Raw genomic sequence first — 6,963 nt, 5'->3', positions numbered from 1 at the left:
GGAGGAAGGCCAAGTGGTTCTAACATTTACACGGAAATTCTCGAAGCACTACAGTATTTAGCCATATTTGTAATTTTTCCTTTAGGGATGGTCAGTTTCCTGGACGATTTAAGTGCTCAGTAGTAAAGCCGCTTTATAAAAAGGAAGAAGCAGATAATGTCGACAATTTTAGACCTATTTCTATGCCACCAGTGTTTGCTAAAGTTATTGAAAAGGCTGTGTACGTAAGCATAATTGATCATTTTACATCACATAACTTTCTATCAAATGTACAGTAGGCTTTAGAAGTCATTTAACAAGTGACAATGCTATATTCTCTTTTCTCTGTGAGGTATTGGATGAGTTAAACAAAGGGTTTCGAGGACTAGGCATATTTTTTGATTTAACTAAGGCAATTGATTGTGTTGATCAGAAAATATTGCACCAGAAGTTGGACCATTACGGAATATGGGGAGTAGCTCACAATTGGTTCACCTCTTACTTTAACAGACAGCAAAAGGTCATTAGTCACAGTGTGGAGAATGGCTGTGATGTGACCTCTGAGTGGGTTACGTTCAAAGGGCGTGCCCCACGGATCAGTGTTGGTCACTTCTGTTCCTTATTTGTATAAATGATATGCCCTCTAGGATTATGGGTAACTCTAAAATATTTCTATTTGCTGATGACACTAGCTTGGTAGTAAAGGCTCGGTTTCAAATGGTGCAATTCAAGATCTATGTTCATGCCTTGTAGAAAATAAACTAACGCTAAATCACAGTAAGACTCAGTTTTTATAGTTTCTAACACACAATTCAACAAAACCCTACGTTTTAATTTCACTGGACATGTGATTAGTGAAACTGAACAGTTCAAATTTCTGGGTCATCAGGTAGATAATAAACTGTCATGGAATGCCCATATTCAGGATCTCATTCAAAGATTTAATGCTGCCATTTTTACTATTCGAACGGTATTGTAAGTAAGTGATTGTTCGACACGAAAATTAGTCTACTTTACTTATTTCAATTTGCTTATGTTGTATGGTATTATATTTTGGGGTAACTCTTCCCATTTTAAAAGGATATTTCTGGTTCAAAAAGGGGTGGCTCCGGCAATAAGTGGTGTAAGTTCACGAACCTCTTGTTGACCCCTGTTCACTAGTCAGGGTATTTTGACATTGGCCTCTCAATATATATATATTCTTTACTGTTGTTTCTTGTCAACAATGTCAGTTTATTCCCAAGAATAAGCATCTTTCACTCAGTTAATACTAGGCAGAAATCAAAACTGCACTTGGATCAGATTTCTTTAACTCTTGTGCAGAAAGGTGTGCAGTATACTGTTGAATCCATTTTCAATGAGCTACCACAAGAATTCAAAAATCTTAGCAGTAATCCACATGGTTTCAAATTGAAACTGAAGTGTTTCCTCATGGGTCACTCCTAATCTGTTGAGTTTTTCCTTGAAAAATGAAGCTGATTCCTGTATTATATTGTTGACTGTGTGTACTTAAACTCAAGGCTTGACTTTTTCTGGGTTCATAAATATTTATTTTTATCTGTGATTACTTTTATGTTGAAATTTCACATAATAACATGCTCCATGACCTTGGAGATTTTCTTCACATTTTAGTCCTATTTTATTTATTTATTGGTCCAAGAATCAGTTTTGTACAATGTTTGTACATGTGATATAGGACAGTGGTAAACCTAGTTAGTTTACAATACAGTAGTAATTTTGACTATATTGTTGACATAATAAAAATGCATAATAATGTAGGTTTGTGTACTACATTACTTCTAGATGTGATAATAGCAGTTATTAGGTGAGATGACATGATAAGCACAATGTAAACTATATTATGAATTGACAATTAGTGAAATTTGGTAAATAAGGTTTACTTATTATGGTGTTCCATAAACTCAAAGAATAGAAGTAGTGGTGAAGCAAGAACTGTTTTAACTTTATTTCAAATGCATTTAATGTTGGCATGCATTTTAGGTAAGAAGGCATATGGTTATATAACATAGCTCCAGAATGATACACTCCTCTTTTGCATTAGTTTGTATTTACTGTGTTGCTGTGTAGGTTCGTTTTCTGTGTAGTTTGTTATGTGTGTATAGCATAGGTGTGTTTGAAGAGATTTACCTTTTTTAAGATGCTCCCTTTTGTGAAAATTAGTGTTTCGTGCATATACACAAGCAAGACAGTGGCAATATTTTCAGTGTTTTAAAAACGGGTCTACAGGAATCCTTACATTTATCTTTTTTCATCACCCTGATATTCTTTTTCTGTATTTTAAATGTTTTTGTAGTATTTGTGGAATTCCCCCAAAAAAAGTATTCCGTACGTAAGTAGCGACTGTGTACTGCCATGATACATTGCCAGCACTGGTGAGCAGCTTGTATTTTGAGTGTGGATCCTAACAACATATGCTAGTGAATTCAGTCTCTTATTTAAATTGTTTAGGTGTACCTCCCACTTCAGATCTGCCTGAACATGTACACCTAGAAATTTTGTATGACTGACCTTCAACACATTTTCCTTCGATAGTGAAAATAGGGTTTGCAGGATGGAATTTTTGTGTGGTATGAAAGTTAACTGCCACAGTTTTTTCAGAATTTATTATGAGCCTATTGGTCTTGAGCCAGTGTGTTAAGATACGCATAACTGATACTGCAGCCCCCTGCAGATTTTCCTCATTCTGTGATTTAATTAGAATATTAGTGTCATCTGCAAACAGTACAGTGGTTCCATCGTGTATTTTACTAGCCAAGTCATTTACATACAGCAGAAATAGGACAGATCCTAGAACTGACCCTTGTGGGACTCCATACTTGATTTTCTTCTCATCACTGTAAAAACTAGAAATTTTTTGTGTTTCACTATCTTTGCGTTTTATTTCTGCAATCTGCTGACGATTTCTGAGGTACAACAGGATCAACTTTTCAGACTGGCCTCTAATTCAATAATTACTTAATTTACACAAGAGAATGCCATGATCAATTACATCAAAGGCTTTACTTAGATCCAGAAATATCCCAGATACATGTTTTTTGTCATCCACTGCTTTTAATACTTTATTTAAGAAGGCAAAAATTGCTGACTGAGTTGACTTTCCAGCTCTGAACCCATGTTGGGAGTCACTTATCAGCCTCTCTTTATTTAAGAAATCTGTTTATCTTCTAAGGAACTTCTTTCTATAATTTTGCTGAAATCTGATAAAACTGAAACTGGTCTATAATTAGATATATCACTTTTTGCACCCTTCTTATGCAAAGGTGTTACTTTTGCAGTTTTTATATTATTTGGAGATCCACCACTCTCAAAATATGAATTTACTATGTCTGTTGGTGGTTCCCCAATAAATGTTGCACTAGCTTTGATAATAGCATCTGCTATCTCATCAACATCCACTGAATATTTATTAGGTAATTCTTTTAGGATTCTTGACAGTTCCTCAGGTGTTGCTGGATACAGGAATATTGTGTTCGAATGAATTTTTTTATCTGAGTGATTGGTTGGCTGTTTGTCATGGTATGTGTTTATTAACTGCTATGCTATATTAGCGAAATAATTGTTGAAAGCACTTGATACAAGTTTGGGGTCAGTTAGCTTATTTTTATTCATAATCAGCTCTATATTACTGTGATTAACTGGCCTGGTACCCATTTTTTCGTTATAATTTGCCAGGTTGCCTTAGTTTTATTCTTGGAATCACACAATATTTTGTCATTTTCTAGTTTTTTGCTTTTGAAATAACTCGTTTTAGTATTCTTTTGAAATATGCAATAAAGTCAGGACTGGTATTATGCTTGGAGTACTCATACAATATCCTTTTATTTTGACATGATATCCTTATCCCTTTTGTAATCCACTTGTTTGTGTTTTGAGCAGAGATCAGCATAGTTGTTTTCTTGGGAAAAGCCATTTCAAAAAAATGTTTGACTGCAGCTATAAACTTATATCTCTCATTGGTCTCATTACAGTCACATAACATCTTTCCAACTTTCATCCTCTAGGAGTGAACAAAAATATTCCACATTTTTCATACTGAAATTCCTTACAGTGTGCTGTTTTGGACTGGGAATTTGGTGTCCTGAAACATCCATTGCAAGAATTTTACCATAGTGATCGCTAAAACCCATATTTAGAACTCGTGTGTTATAGGCATATTTGCAGGTATTTATCAAGATCTGATCAATCATAGATGAAGAGATAGGTGTTTCTCGAGTTGTTTCAGTTACCATTGGACTGATGTTGAACGATTGTAGTAAATTTATAATGTCATCTCTCATTTTTTTGGATTTCGTGAACTCAATATTAAAGTCACCACATATAATTATATTTTTCTTGGGAGATTCAATTTCTTCCATGTGATTGTAAAACACATTTTTGTCTCCATCTTGTGACCTGTATACACAAATAACTGTATTTTGCCTTGGTAGTTCAGCAATAGAGAGTTCTATATCTTTTCACAAGACAGTTTATGGTATTTAGTTATACTATTGAATTCAATATTTTCTTTAACATATATACAACTACCCCCATGACTTGAAATTTTCCTACAAAACATGCTTGCAAGTTTGAACTGAGGAAGGTATGTTTGCTCTAACATATCTTGTTTGAGCCATTGTTCTGTAAAACATAGTACAGAAATATCATTTAGATCACTTAATATTATTTCTGTTACATTTAGTTTGTCTCGGAGTGACTGAACATTTTGATGGAGTAATCTAAAATTAGGTACAGGGAGCGAATCATTTCTTACTTGACCACTTACCTCACTATTTGAGCTAGTGTACTTTGTTGTAAGAAACTCTTGGATGGTATTGATGGTGTTTGCCCCTTGGCTTGCTAGTTCTCCGTTTGTGGGTTCCTGTCTTTCTTCAGCCGATATGTTCCCAATTTTCACTTTTTTCCGTCCTTTTTCACCCATCTAAGCATTAACGACTGACTTGTTGCTGCATTTGATGGCTTGAAATTCGATCTAGTAGACCCTAAGTGTCTTGTTAGTACTTTTATTGGGCTTATTTTTTGTTATAAAATGGTCCATAACTGTCTGTTTTTTCGTGGGTGGCACTTTCACTTCGAGACTGACAATTTGTACTTGCTTGTCCGTTTGCGTATGCTTTTCTTCTGTACCGGTACTTGGTTTTTCAGCTTTCGCCATGTGTATGAAAGAAGCAAGCCTATTACAAACGCAATCTTTCCTTGTTTGGTTAGATATAAACCACGGTTGTAAATTCATCTTTCGGGCGTTCGATTTCGAAATTCACAGATAATCTTTTCCAACACGTCTGTGGCAGTGTCGATTTTTTCTAACAAAATGCGGTTTGCAGCTTTGATTTTTCCATTTAGACTTTGTGCGTCATGTCTAAGCGGTATTGGAAGAATTATTACAGTTGTTTTTTGCGTGAGTTTAAGTATGTATTCCAAAGAATCGTTCATGTTCCTCTGCAATTTTTCCAGGGGTTTATCAGTGTCATTTGTGCCACCAACAATGATTAAAGTATCGTTGACGGAGAACTTATCAGTTTATTTGTCTCCGTTTTTCACAACTTCCTTAATTGGCGCCCCAGATTTTATAATACTTTGGACTCTGAATTTTTTGCATAATTCGTCTTGTAGTATACTCCCACAGTTTCTGCCATGACTGTCGCTTAAAACGAACTTATTTCCTTTTGTAGCAGTTGTTCGAAGCCTAACAGATCGCAACTATCCACACGAAACATGGTTACGGTTTTTCATTGCATTTTGCTCATTACGAGGTATTTGTACTTCTGAATCCTTGATTCAATCTTCATAACACTGTTTTCTTCTTGCAACACTTTTTTTAACTTCGTTCTTGATCACTTGAGACCACTCGTCGGGAAAGGGCGTTGTTTGTGGCGGGGTTTTCGGCGCACCTTTCTTTATCAGCTTTTCACATTTTGGTGTTTGAAATTTAGTAATATTCATTTTTAGTGTACTGATAATAAACTGTAGACTGTATACTCGTTCGTGTAGTTTCGAAATTTCGTCCTTACAATTTGCACACGATTTCTTTTTACTGGCAATATTTACATTTTTCCGAGGGGATGCACGACATACTTTCGCACTGGCCGCCATATTGTATATGAAGGCAACAAAACATGAGGGAAGAGCTGTCAGCCATTTCTACAGTAACTACAAAAATGTTTGGAACAGTGGACGCACTGGTGGGACAAATGTATTAGCTGTAATGAAGAGTACTTTAAAGCGAATAAGGTTGTTTTGTAAACAATCTGAAAGTATATAGCTTTTAAAAAATAATTCTAGTTTTTTTTTGGGTACCCCCTCGTACATGCCTCCATGAGGGCACAAATTTCTCTATAATCTTATCTGCACAGTCCTTACACTATCTTTATGGTCCTTTGACAAAATGTATGTTGGTGGCAGTAGAATCATTCAGCAGTCAGCCTGAAATGTCTGTTCTCTACATTTTCTCAATAGTATTCCCAAAAAGACTGTTGCTTCCCTCTAGTGATTTTCATTCAAGCTCCCAAAACATCTCCATAATACAAGCATGATATTCCTTATTAAATCTAATGCTAAGATATTATTTTATAATTTTCTGCTCAATTTACAGAAATAATTCTCTCTCACTGCCTAATAAGGCACTTTTTTTCCCTAAATGTCTTCCTCTTCTAAAGTACTTCAGATATTAATTTTCATAAATTATTATTAGATTTCTTGAAGAAGAAAGACAAACAATAGAAAATTCAGGATGGAATAATGACAATTTTATGAAAAAGGAATAATGACAACAAATGACTGATGATAATATGAGATATTCATGCAAGCACAACACACACACACACACACACACACACACACACACACACACACACACACACACACACACACACACACAATCACTGTCTCTGGCCATTCCGCAAGTTGTGCTTGCGAGGATGTGTGTTTATTGTCTACTTTGGAAGAAGGTCTTTTGGCCAAAAGCTT

This window comes from Schistocerca gregaria, chromosome 7 (genome assembly GCF_023897955.1).
Source record: "Schistocerca gregaria isolate iqSchGreg1 chromosome 7, iqSchGreg1.2, whole genome shotgun sequence".
In the NCBI taxonomy this organism is placed as follows: Eukaryota; Metazoa; Arthropoda; class Insecta; order Orthoptera; family Acrididae; genus Schistocerca; species Schistocerca gregaria.
Note: the sequence above shows the minus strand (reverse complement) of the source record.